The 13,786-nt window shown below is 35.3% G+C and overlaps 1 long non-coding RNA gene across 2 annotated transcripts in view; it reads right to left on the bottom strand.

Annotated features, from left to right (window-relative positions):
• LOC138128122 (uncharacterized) overlaps positions 1-13,786 on the bottom strand; it is a 197,680-nt gene that overhangs the window by 3,587 nt on the left and 180,307 nt on the right. Inside the window, exon 1 of one of the 2 annotated variants that reach the window (XR_011158542.1) lies at positions 49-180. The exons of the other annotated variant lie outside the window; for it this stretch is intronic. This is a non-coding gene — a long non-coding RNA (uncharacterized lncRNA). Of the gene's footprint in view, positions 1-48; positions 181-13,786 lie in introns of those variants that run through there. 2 annotated transcript variants of the gene reach the window in all.

The raw sequence follows: 13,786 nt of genomic DNA on the forward strand, positions 1-13,786 counted from the left end.
AAATATATTAATTTATTTATTCATAATCCATTTTTCTGTTTTATTTACCACTCAATCTAGTTCAAGGATAATGGTTTTTACATGATATTTACATTGTGATGTAAAAACAAGGTGAAATAAAATTTCAGATGCATTTATCTGAAGTATCGGTATCTGAAAGCTAGTATCGGAGTATCGGTATCGGTATCTGAAATTCCGGTATCGGCCCAGCTCTAATAATTATTGCTTACAATTCCAATAAACGTCTGTAAATATTGCCGAAATCGAAGATTTGTTTTTTAGGTTAAATCACTTAAATTGTCAACAACAACAACCTTGAATTTTGAAATGTGACATTTAAACGAAACATCTCCGTACCAGTGGCGTCGCGTTTGGCAATAAAGCTGATAATTTACTTACTCTTACAAATGTAAAATGTTGCTCTTATTTATCTTATAAATTGTTTCCCTTATCTTATAATAATAATAAAATGCACAATTATAATTCCAACGTCTAAAATTCATGAGGTATGATTTATTATAAACTAGCGTTTGAGACCACAAATTGTCTACGGCCATGCTTTGAACGCTTATTTGCGTATGATTCTGCTACGACGTGACCGATAATTTGCAACGCTTGCTCTGATTTGGATTCTTGTTGATCACTCTGTATTATGCGGAAGGGTGCAACCAGTAACGGGTTCTGTGTACGGTTCGAACCTTATCAAGGTTCAAAAACAAAATTAAATTAAAAATCCAAGCCTTTTGGACTCGGGCCGTCGGTTATTCTTGAATATAGTCTGTTAGTATTTTATCCAAAAATCTCACACTTCACATGCTTTGCAACGTGTTTGTGAAGTGATTAAGTTAGCTTCAAAAAAAAAACGGGAAATGAAATTTGACCTAATGTGAATTGGAAATTTAATTTGTCAATTTATATCAATTTGTGTCTGTTTGACAGTAGTATTTCTGACACATAAGTGCAGTTTTTTTAACCTAAATTCTAAAAGGCCGTTTCAAACTATAAAAATTTAATAAAATCTGACAGAAATTTTTCTGACAATTCCCGTTTTTTTTGAAGCCAACCGTACGTGAGGAACATAGTAATGTAAATACGTTAAAATCTAATACAAACAAATGTTTTTAAAAGCGCCGATTAGAGTTGAACGCTAGAAGGAGCTCTCACCAAAAGTACCTTTGCCTCCAGAACCCATTACTACCCGCTGGGGCTTTTTATTGTGAACACTATGATTCAATTAAACAGGTACATAGATATCTGTATTGAAAATCTAAAATGTAATTTTCAGGTTGTAATGAATTCTGATTCTGCTAATTCTGTCTGTATTAAGAAGACGCAAAATCTATTTTTGTAATATCTAGTTGTTAAAGGTGGATATCCGGACTGTTTGTCACCATGTAAACAACCTCATAACGGCCGGAGTCCGTTAAGGGTGTCCGTTATGAGCGGGAGCGGCCGTTATAAATGACTAAATAACTATAGCAACGTAATCTAAACTTTATTTTTCAACTTTTTTACAATTGGTACAATAATTAACACTTGTGATCCAAATAACTATTTCTACACCATCTCTACAAAAAGATCATTTCTGGAGAAATGGCCAGGTCAACAATGGTTAGATAAAAATAGAAGCTGGCTTGATTTGCATTCCCAGCACTGTAGAAAAATGGAATAAAGTGATGAACTTCATGAAAGACGAAAATACACTTCATGAAAGGTTGTCTCGATCACATTTCTTGCAAATGGTTTTCAACTATGTATAACCAATTGGACCAGTCAGTATTCGCTAAATATGAAAATAGTAAAAATCGAACAAGATCTTGATCTTAAATTATGGACCTCGGGGTAACAGTGGGCAAAATTGACCATAATCTTCCTTCGCAGCCAAATAATGTATAATGCATGGTGAAAAAATTCGTAACTACTGTATTAAAAACAGGCCGAATACCTGGAAAGTGACCGCGCACGAATATTGGACTTTTTTTATATTATACTCGTACTTCGTCTCGACCTCCTTGAAGTAGACGCGTTGAAAAAATTAAGTGATGTCAAGTTGATTTTCTTTTCGAATGATGAAAATTCAGGAAACACATTTATTTGCAATAGATATAGGTATGTATTTATGCCAAACAGACATGTGATGTTGAAGTTCAAATAAAAGAAGCAAGTAGTTCAAATGTTATTAAAAATTACAAAATAATGAACCACCAAGGATGTAATACTGCTCAAAAGATTGAAAATAAATATTTTGCTGGGTTTCCATCAATTAATGAATACGAACAACTTATATCTTGCTATTGTTACCCTCAACCACCTTCGATTTTTATTAACAAGAACTATAGAAAATCGCAAACATACTGTTGCCAAAGAAGATAGACTTCTTATTTTTTTAATGAAAATGAAACTTGGTGCGACATTTTTACTTGTGTTTAGTTTGGTGTACACAGAACAACAGTGTCAAGAATATTTTATACTTATCTGGAAGAATTAGTTTCTGCAACATCTAATTTAGTTTTTTGGCCCAACAAAAATATTGTGCAAGCAACAATGCTTTCATCCAAATTGCAGTAACACTCGGATAATTATTGATCGCACCGAGTTTCGAACAGAAGTGCCATCAACTGTTAATAATCGTGTGTTGTGGTACTCACATTATAAAAAGGGTTTCACCGTAAAGGTGCTCATAGTTAGGAGGCTTTATTTCATTTAAACCTAAGATCACCGGTGGAAGGAAAAATCATTCTCAAATAACAGTAGAATCAGGATTGGTCGATTATTTAGAAAAATGTGACATTCTTTTGGCCGACAACGAATTTCCTGAAATTAAAAAAGTTCTAAATGAAAGTGGAAAAGAAATAGAAATACATTTTTTCCAAAGCATACTCAAACTTAGATAAACATTTTTGACTGTCTCAATGAAAACGGTGCACACATTGAGTTTGTGTGTAAATTGGGCCTTTTTTGCCACGTGTGGGCCATTTTAATGTATAAATCTGTTTCAAAATCGAAAATCCACCAACAGTGCATTCTACCTCGAAAATACATCCGACAACGTCGCCGACTTTTGTTTTTAATGTGTCTGTAAGTGTCAGAAAAAAGTGGGGTTATGAGAGAAAACTGTTGGACAGTCGTTTTGGTCGTAGTTCATCGTGTTTTTTTTATTCTCATTTTATTATTTCACTCAAAAAGTATGATATGGTAGCTAAAACCTTTTTTCCGACGACCACTATGAAAAATGCGTAAATTCGCACAAATAACTATTATTGAAAGTTGGCTATTGCATGCAAATAGCGAACCCGTGTGCAATGAAACTGGTTAGCCAATCAGATACCTTCTAGCCTGTGCGCAATGAAATGATTGCACACAGTTGTAGTAACCATGGCCACCAATGTATGTTTTGTCCGCAGCTCTGTCGAATAATATATTTGAAGTTTGAAGGGATGCCGAATATTAGCGTTTTTTTTTTGTGGTCGTCGGAAAAATATCGTGTATACCACGTGTTGAAAATTCGATTTCACACTTGTTTGCTTAAGCCACGCGCCTACGGCTTGTGGCTCAATTCTGCAAACTCGTGTGAAATCTTTCATTTTCAACTCTTGATATACAATATACTATTGTACGAGTACATAATAATTATTTTGTGTTTCGAGAATAAACTCAACAGTTCAATGTCAAATTTTGGCGGGAGGTTGAGCCAACTCAAAAAAATTAAACTTTTTCTAGGGATTTCTTTTTTTCTCCAACATAATTCAACAGGTGGTGGATTTTTGATTTTGAAACAGATTATAAGTCTGTTTACTCTTTCTATGGTTACTATTAAAGTATTTATTGATTTATTACAGTAAGCCCGGTTTACTCAACTCAATTTTGGCTAAATTTCTGAATAAGACTTGTCTGTCCGCGGCTGTATATTTGTAATAAATATATATAATTGTCCGTTTCCTCTAAGGTTATATTGGGGCCGTAGAATTATCCCCATTGTGTAAAAGTCCATTTGTCTACAATAGAAAACATTTTGTGGTTGTAAACAAGCAAGTAAACCCGGCTGGCTGTTTCGTTCAGAGTGGGACTGAGGCAAATTTGTCGAAATATGAATTCCAATTTATAAATTTTAGTTTGTAGAGATTATGTTGAAAAATAAGCTTATTTTCTTGTTGTAGTGGTAATGTTTATGATTATTCTTGGAACCCGGGATTATCAGCTTTCTCTACTTGTGAGAGATGGCATTTTGTGATTACCTGTGGAGATAATTACTGTTAATAGGTCACCTCCCTTAGCCCCTTCTGTTTTTTTTTCCAAGAAAACTTTCTCGAAATAATATTTAAACCCCAATATTTGCTTCAACCCTCTCATTTAGACTAAAAATTCTCTAGTGGTTGTTTGTGAGTGAATATATAAAAATTTGTGATGGAAGCAATATTTCGTCCTTGGGAGTGTGAAGCTAGTACTAGTGCTCCACCACAAGCTGCTGCCAATGTGGATCATGTTGAAGAAAATGATGGAAGAAAACGGGTTCATCTTCTTCCTGAATCTAAACAAATTGTTTACAACGTGTATGAAGGTCTAGTCGCAAGGGGGTGCTCTAATCCAATTAAGGAGACCAGCGAATTAACCAGGGTACCATATACTTCGGTTCAGAAGATAATAACAAATCCAAACTTTGAAAAAAAGGAGAGAAAGACCAAGAAGTTTCGGCGGATTAGCGAAAACCTAGGAGTGGAAATTAAAAATATTATTTATGAATCCTACAAGAATAATGTGGTTCCAACAACTAAAAATCTAATGGGAAAGCTTGAAGAGAAAGGATTTGAAATTCGTTATTGTGAAGACACATTTAGATTATATTTAAGAAGTATAGGATTTTTTTATCGGATGTTGGATCGACGTCTAGCAATTATGGAGACACCCCGCCTTAAAAAACTCAGATTTGAGTATATTCATCAAATTCGAAAATTTAGAGCAGAACCGTTCCATAATTGTCCTGGATGAAACATGGTACGATTCCCACGACGTACTGAAAAAAGGCATTACCGATGGCACCAGTAAGTGCGTCTTGAATACTCCTCCATCTCGTGGAAAACGAATTATAATTCTTGCTGCCGGAAGTGAAAATGGTTGGGTAGAAGGCTCGTTATTGTTATCTGCCAAAAATATCAAGGACTGCTCGGCCGACTATCACCAGGACATGGATGGGGCTCTTTTTGAAAGTTGGTTTCAAAACCAGTTGTTGCCAAACATACCGCAAAACTCAGTAATATTAATGGACAATGCGAAGTACCACTCAAGGCATCTTATTAAAAAACCGTCGCAGGCAACGCGAAAAGATGAGATTTTAAATTTTATGGCAAGTCACAACATCGCAGTTCCACAGAAAAATACTAAAAAAGACTTACTGGAGATATTAAAAAACCATGACATTCCGCAACAGTACGTTGTCGATGAAACTGCAAAAGAGAGAGGACACACTGTTTTGAGACTACTGCCATACTATAGCGTGCTGAATCCAATAGAATTAATATGGAGTAGTTTGAAAAGAGGCATTCGGCAAAGTAACGTAGCCCCAAATTTAAGTGCAGCTGTTGTGGAGTTGATAAGACAGGAGGTGAAAAAGATTGACTCAAACCTGTGGAGAAATTGTTTCGCCACGTAATCAACGTCGAAAATTCTTATTTGTCCCCCACAATGCCCGAATTAATCATAAATTTAGCTGAAGATAGTGACGACGAAGAAACTATATTTTGAAAATAGTGATAGCGACGAAGATTGTTAATTTTAATTAGATGTGCACGTTATTTTACGTATATGTAAATGTTATTTCTTTATATAAATTTCTTTTTATAAAACTTTTGTTTCCAAGCGTTTTCTTTAATTCTCCCTTAAACCGGACCTTGTACATCCACCCCAACCGCTTTTAAAATTTGATTTATTGCAGGGGCGCGTGGCTTCTGAAACCCACACAAAAGGGCAGCTTATTAGGAGGTAACTACTTTTACGGCCCCAATATAACCTTAGAGGAAACGGACAATTATAAATTTCTACGATTCTAGGAAAAGAATCCTCAATAGAAGAAGCAATCCAACACCAAAAAGGTTTTTATTAAACACAATGGAGATCAATACTATTTAAACCCTAAATACAGATATTATGGCCAAGTTCAGTCGGGAATGGCCATTTTGGGTTTAAATAGGACTGATTTTGTAGTCTTTGCAAGTAAGGACAACAGCTTCTTAAACATTAATGTATCAAGAGATCATGATTTTTTTTTAAATTTTGTTTTACTTTGAAATTATTTTGTCCACATGTTGCACTATGTTTGTGTAAATAATTCATAAAATAAAATACAGTATTTATGTAATTGAAATGCTCAAAATTCCAACCAACCAATCTGCTGCCAAAGAAATTTCCCGACAGATACGAGTGTTTTTCCAAACCAATTGCAATACAATGAAACCATCTGCTAAAATAATGCATTTCTGTTGTCTGTCTATAAGTAAGGGTCGTAGAAAAAATCCATTTCCGAGAATGTACTGTTGGCATATTTCGAAGACAATTCTAATACAATGAAACCATCTGCCAAAATAATGCATTTCTGTTGTATCATTGTTGATTGTGTTAATAAACCCACGTATACTTTTATTATGCAACAAGCGCGATTGCAAAAAGTACGACCAAGAGCTAGAGGATTTAAACTCGATGAAAAAATATTATCACTTGCATAATCCAAAAGGCTATCAATTACTATCAAAAAATATTTGTTTACCATCATCACGGACATTACCAAATATGTTAAACAAAATTCCATGCAGACCAGGGATTAATAAACAAATCTTGAACAGTTTAAAAACAAGAGTTCAAGATTTAAAAGAAAATGAGAAATTCTGCGCAGTCGTATTTGACGAAATTTCCATTGCACCTTTGCTGCAGTACAACAGCAAAGAAGATTACATAAAAGGGGTAGAAGATTTTAGAAACCCTAGAACATCGCGTATTAATTACGCTGTGTTTTTTTATAAAAGGAATTTATCGGCAGTTCAAACAACCCTTTTCTTTTTGCTTCAGTCATGGGCCTATTAAAGCTGTAAAATTTAAAAAAACTTGATTCAAGAAGTTATCACAGAATGTCAGCTATAAATTTGTTAATGAAGGCCACAAATCAAGAATGATTAAGAGCAGGATATTTTGATATTTTGGATTCCTAGTTAATGAAGAAGAAGTGGTTCCATTCTACGATGTACCCCATTTATTTATGGGTAAAAGAAACAACTTGTTGACAAAGGACCTTCATTTTGAACATGAAGGGAAGCAGAAAATTGCAAAATGGGATCATATAAAACAGTTTTTTCACTACTAGTCTGAGAAGGCATCATTATTTACCCCTGGCCCAAACCCAGAAGTAGAGTCTCTCCTGCTGGTTAATAATTGCTGCGTTCGGCAATGTGCTCAGACGGGCTCAGAGGGATCTAGGCTTCCGTTTATCGTTCGACAAATCCCTCAATTTCATCGACCACAACCTAGATTTAAAGCTAAAAGCGTTCGGTAATTGCGTCGGAGAGCTCTAGAGAGCGCTCAAGATCCTCGGTGTTGGGGCGCGAGAATCGAGATCTACGAGGGAATCATAATTGAGGTAAGTTATTTTGTTTCCATCCAAGTAAGAAGAAGTAAAATGTCTCGATCTGCAAGGATGACGAAAAAACAAAAAGAGCTCCTCATTAGTGTGCTGGAAAGTAAACCGTATTTAATTCAAGGGCGAGCCAAGAATGGAGTGGAGTTACAGCGGTTCAACGAAAAGTGGAACGAGTTGGCCGAAGAACTCAATAAAGTTGAAGGTTGAAGACTTCAAAGCAATGGCGAGAGGTAAGTCTCTAATAAAAAAAATTATGACTGTTAAATGTACATATGTAACTATTTTTAGACATTAAGTGACTTCAAAAGTGCCGTGAAAAAGAAAGCCAGGTTAAGGCACTTAAATGCCACAAAAACGGGAGGAGGACCTAGTAGCCAGCAAGACCTGTTACCGTTGGAGGAACGGTTATTGGCGTTACTGGCGCCTGTTGTAATAGCCGGGATTCCAGAAATAGGGGAAGCTGGTCTAAGAATAGAAATAATTGCTGCACCGAATGATTTGGAAATTTCATTCGAAGATTTGGTAAGTTTATTACTGCTTTAATTATATTATTGGACAAAGTGTAATGTAATTAAAATTGTAGCCAGTTGCTGTTGAAGTGGCAAATGAGAATGAACAAGATCAAGGAGATGGCAGTGATAAAACAGATTATCACAACATTTTGGTATGTTTTTAAAACTATTTGTCCAATGTTTATACATGCCTTAAAATTCTTACCGGTCCCCTCTTCCAAAAAAGAAAAAAACAGGGACACTCGAGCACATAGTAGAACAACACGAGGAATATTTACCTAGCTTAAGCAGTTCCAACCTGACGTTAGCTCAGTCTTCACGATGAAAATGTTCAACCAGCAAAAAAATTTATCAAATTTGACATACTAAAAAAGGCTTTTGTTCCAAAAGCTCTAGGACATCAAGATCAACAACCTCAACCCTCGACTTCTAATAGTGCAAATGAAGGTATTGGATGTAATGTGACCCATGCTGTTCACATTGAAGATCCTAAATTAAAGGCCATAAACATCAATGGTGCAGCGGTCGCAGCTACTATCGGAATCGGCATAGGAGCTGCTCAAATGACAGAATTTTTTAGCAGTATCAACATTCCACCCCTTGGAGTTCGGAGATACAAACATTTAGAAAACGAATATTTTGAGAAATTCCAGGAGTTCGCTTTAGAAACAATGCTTCAACCTGGAAAAGATGAAGTTGCCTATGCTATTGAAAATGGACACGTTGGACAAGACGGTGTTCCAGAAATCATGCTTGTTCCAGACGGGGCATGGTGTAAAAGATCATACAAAACAAACTATGATGCACATTCTGGGGTAGCTTGCATAATAGGGTCCACATGACAAAAATTCTCTTCTGGGCGTTAAAAATAAATACTGCGTGGTTTGCGCCAGATATGGTCCTGAAAAAGTTCACACTTGCTTTAAAAATTGGGAAGGTACTTCCACCAGTATGGAAAACAATTTCATCGTCGAAGGATTTAAACTGAGCATGCAATTACATGGACTTCGGTATAAATTTCTTATTGCTGACGGCGACAGTAGTGTCCACACAAAACTTCTGGAGTGCAGACCTTACGGCAACATTACAGTTAAAAAAATTAAGTGCAAGAACTATTGCGCAAAATTACGAGATCTTTCAAACAAAAGATTCAGTTCCAAGGGTAATCTGGTACCCGTCTGTGCTAGAAAATCTTTGCAAGTCAACATTTTCCGTTTAAGAGTTGCGGTCACATGTGCAATAATGCATTATATAAAAGAAGACGTGCCAGAAGATGTCCAAGTGTCAGAACTTAAGAACGACATTGCAAACAGCCCCCGACATGTTTTTGGAGATTATCACAACTGTTCTAATTACTTTTGTAAGAAGCAAAGATACACCTAATACTGCAGAAGCTAGTATGCTCTCTACCATGACTGAGTGTGGACTGTTAGACGACATTTGTTCAGCCGGATACAGACTTAAATTTCACGCAAAAAGTCTTATAAAAAATGTGAACAACACATCTGCTGAGCGCTATAATTCAATCAAGACACGACGAAATATTTACCCTCAAAGACGTCGAAAGTATGCGTGATGATAATTTTTCTGAAAATTCTCCATTCATCCAAATTCTCAAAGCAAACATTGAATGTGTTGGACAGATTAATGCAAAATAGAAAATCATGACAAAATAAAGAAAGATTTATTGCAAAAATTGTTTTTCTTCCAAATGAATTCGAACAAAACAATGTATCACGCATACAATGCTTCTCACGTGGATAATCTTGTTTATAAATACGAAAAAATGAAAATATCCAGAAAAATATTCGAATCCATACAAAGAAGTTGAGGTGGATGCAGAGGAATGGATGGAAGTTGCTTTTAATTCATGTGGTCAATCGCAAACGTCAGTGTGGTTCAAGCAGCGGCAGCTACGAATAACTTGCAGTTCCAAAACGCATACAATCAAAACAAGATTGAACAATTTTGAAACCCTAGCGCAACGATTCGTCAAGAAAAAAAACACTGTTCGACCTACAGTTGCCATGAAATATGGCATGAACACCAAACTCGTGGCCAGAGCAGCTGGTGGAAGGAAGAGCCGCAAATCCGACGCAGCTCCAGCGGTACAATGTAAAATGGCAAGAGTTTGCGGAGAAGCTTAACCAATTTAAAGGTGTAAAAAAAAATGTTAAACAGTGGAAAGAGGTAATAGATACATTTCGCTTTATTATTATTTTTAAATCACCTGATTATTATTCCAGACTTTAAATGATTTTTTAAGGTCAATGTTAAGAGGAAAGCCAGGGCTAAACACCTTGAAGCTACTGGTACAGGATCCGTACTTGGTCCTCTTGAAGAAAAATTGTTAGGGCTCATGTCCCAGACTGTAATTTCAGGGTGTCCTGAAGTAATGGAAGCAGGTTTTGGATCGTCAGGTGAACCTGCTGCTCCAGAATTGGATATTTCCGATTTGGTAAGTTGATATAATTGAATTCAGCATAAAAGTTACAATATTATATTGCTATCACAGCCTTGCACCTTCGATATCCATGAGGAGGAGTCTACATTGGGGGTGGACATTAACATGTTGGGTGTTGAATGCCAACAAACACAAACAAACAGAACTCAAGAAAAGGGGAAAAAACGCCATAATCCCCAAACTGATTTAACAGGTGTCGCAGCAAAGCATAAAGAGTGCCTTAGAATATTGGCCGAGTCTAATATAAAGCTGGCAAATGCGGTATTGACTCACGCTGCTAAGCGTAAAAAAAAGGCATGTCAGTGCAGCATTGCAATTGAAATTCCAATAATATTGTTTTCAATATATGTATAATGAAATAAACACCTAAATATACAGGCTGTTTTTGAAATGCGTGCACAAATTTTAATCACAAGCTACTGGCTTCATGTAGAACTCGGAAAAAATATTAAAAAAATTCTATGTCAAAAAATAAAATGACACATTTTTTGAGCTAGAATTTTTTTAAATTGCTTTTAGTTTTCTACGTTGTCCTACAACCTCGTGGGTAAAATTTCGGCACATTTTAAAAATACACCCTGTATATCATGTTTTATAAAATTAACACGTAAGTCGAGTAAAAAAAATTAAAGGAATTTTTTTATAATCATCTCGCAATTAAGTGTCTAGGATCTAGATATCACCTAAGAATCACGCTATAGTTCTAATACGTCAAAACGTAAATTACAATTAATTAGGAAGTTTTTTGTTGCTCCTGAGAAGTGAGCATAACTTAATTACGTGGTATTGCAGTTTTGACGACGAAATGAATATGGATGAAGTTTTATTTCAATAAATTTGTTTTGTAGCATTTTATAATGAGTTTTAATAGTCGGGCCTATAAGCTCCGGTTTATGTAAAAGTAGATATGTACCGGATATGCAACGTAGGGTTAAAAATAATATACAGTTTGGTGATAATAAAGTAAGGAACAAAATTCATTATAGCGTTATCTGATATTAAAAAAAAAATCGCTCGGATAGGTTGGTTTTATTTCGAAAAATGCCATTCTGTGAAGTGCAATTTGTTTAAATAACGTCATTGGTTTATCCGCAATGACGTCATCACCAATTTTTTTAAATGCCAACCCCCACTTTTTTCTTCTCTTTCTCACAAACCTTCCTACTAGCTAAACGGCGAATGAAAAAAATTGTTACCTTATGTTAAAATAATTGTTTTGCGCGTGTTACAGGGAGACAATTTAGTAGTCTAGATTCTAATACTGAGTAGCCATAGAGAGAATGTAGTTTTGTTTAGTTGTTTACATAAATAAATGTGACGGTTAACGTTTTTGAGAATCTGTGTATCATTTTCCTTGCTCTCGAAGTTTTCCTCAAAGAATTCTGCAATAAAACCTTACATAACAATTTTTTTGAAAAAATCACAAATTTTACTTCAAAAATTTAATTTAATTTTTACTGTAAAAATGTTAATTGAGCTCAAGCAAGAACAAATAAACAACTAAGATTAACAATAAAATTTAACACTAAATTTGAAATTGTCCTCCGCCAACCATTTGGCGAACGACGTGTAAATATTTTTTGATTTTATTATTTTGTTTTCGAAGAAAATAATAAAGTATTTCAAGATTGCACGTGAAAATTTTCAAACTGACCGATAAGCCAAACCGTAATTTAATTTTTTTTTTTTTTTCAGTTAGCTATGGACCAAATGATAACTTTTAATACATCATTAGATTAAAAAAAAAAAACGCTACCAGATTAAGCCTAAAAAACTACATGTCCATTTAAAAAAAAAAAGTTCAGTATAGTTAGGTATTGAAAATAAGGCAAAAAAATAGCTGTTTTGTAGCGCATGAAAAACCATATCTGTTTTTTTTTGCTCATTGACATCGGATAATAAATAAAAAAAGTTATGGGTTGAGGCGTTTTTTTATCAAACAGCCTGTATAATTAAAAAATACAACTTAGGAATGGGTGGAGTCGATCTGATGGACAGATTTCTAAAGCTACGTATACACTCAAATGTCGACACTCGTGTCTAGAGGTGGTATATAGAGTGAATGTCGATGTATGTACAGCACATACATGGGTGTCGCTAGAGGCGACATTCGGTGTCGCGACACTGCTCTTGGAATGTAATAGACCATGGTGTGAACAATGTTCTTTCAACGTGTCGGGTCACGATCTAGCTGTACCAGCAAGCTGGAAATTTATTCCTACACACACTGCATATATAATTACTAAAGCGGAATGGCTCAGTCCGTTGTTTGGACCAAAGAAAAGACAAAATCATTAATTGAAATGTTGGAAGTCCTGAATTATGGGATACCTCAAGTCCACTCTACCGGGATCGAACAAAGAAAAATGCTGCGGTTGGAAAATTTGCAGAACATTTCCAAGTACCCCACGTGGAAATTACTAGAAAGTTGCATAACCTGCGAACGCAAATGAATAATGAAGTGCGAAAAATTAAAAAATTAAAAATCGGGAGAGGGAGCCGATGATGTGATGTTCACTTCAAATTGGGAGTTTTTCAATTCCTTATTATTTATGATGGGAGGAATGACATGCGAGAACACTCAATCAGACATTCTCAAAAAGTTCCGGTAATATTCTGCATCTTGCATTCTCAGTTCTGATAGCAAACGATTATAATATGCGCCTAACTCCCTTCTTTTCATGATTCACTCCTTCACCCAGCAACTTCTTGTTTTTTTGGAATTCTTTCGCTTTTTTACAAGGCAATAAATTATCATCGCTGCCGCTAACCGTCTTTTTATTCTTCACATAGTTGAAAATAGCCAACTACATACAAGATACCTACAACCTTTTACTTCATGAAATTGCCGGAGATTTAAGTATGTTAGAGAGCGGATAGTTAGGCAAATGCCTTTTGCCTGCCTTTTTTGCCTTTTCCATGCATTTTTTCTAAATATGCCTTTTTTTAAGAAAAAGATGCCTTTTTTGCCTTTTTTCGTGTTTTTCGGTCAGGTTTATTGAATTTAGAAGAGAATCGCCCTCAAATGTCACATGATTTATATTGACAAATCACAACTCCGAATTGTTTGAATAGCACCAATCACAATTTAATTAAGCGGAAATTTTCCCTAGGGAAAATTTCCGATATAATTGCCCTAGGGAAAAATTTTTTCGGGCGATTCTCTTCCGAATATACCTCGGGACAGAT

This window comes from Tenebrio molitor, chromosome 4 (assembly GCF_963966145.1).
Source record: "Tenebrio molitor chromosome 4, icTenMoli1.1, whole genome shotgun sequence".
Taxonomy (NCBI): Eukaryota; Metazoa; Arthropoda; class Insecta; order Coleoptera; family Tenebrionidae; genus Tenebrio; species Tenebrio molitor.